Source organism: Echinops telfairi, unplaced genomic scaffold, assembly GCF_000313985.2.
Source record: "Echinops telfairi isolate 266 unplaced genomic scaffold, ASM31398v2 ScPeMD7_1;HRSCAF=3_0, whole genome shotgun sequence".
Taxonomy (NCBI): Eukaryota; Metazoa; Chordata; class Mammalia; order Afrosoricida; family Tenrecidae; genus Echinops; species Echinops telfairi.
In genome coordinates this window covers 58,457,259-58,457,561 of record NW_022103896.1, presented here as the reverse complement: position 1 = coordinate 58,457,561, position 303 = coordinate 58,457,259, and the positions used below count along the sequence as shown (strand labels likewise).

Below are 303 nucleotides of genomic sequence, written 5' to 3'. Positions count from 1 at the left end.
GTATCAGAGACCCTATAGACCGCTTTACAGTATCAGAGACCCTGGAGGCTGCTTTACAGTATCAGAGACCCTAGAGACTGCTTTACTGTATCAGAGACCCTATAGACCGCTTTACAGTATCAGAGACCATCTAGACTGCTTTACCGTATCAGAGACCCCATAGGCCGCTTTACAGTATCAGAGACCCCATAGACCGCTTTACTGTATCAGAGACCCCATAGACCGCTTTACCATATCAGAGACCCTATAGACCACTTTACAGTATCAGAGACCCTATAGACCGCTTTACAGTATCAGAGACCC

The 303-nt window shown here is 46.9% G+C and overlaps 1 protein-coding gene across 2 annotated transcripts in view; it reads right to left on the bottom strand.

The window, feature by feature from the left end:
• PAG1 (phosphoprotein membrane anchor with glycosphingolipid microdomains 1) overlaps positions 1–303 on the bottom strand; it is a 118,068-nt gene that overhangs the window by 18,230 nt on the left and 99,535 nt on the right. The gene's annotated exons all lie outside the window — the stretch shown is intronic.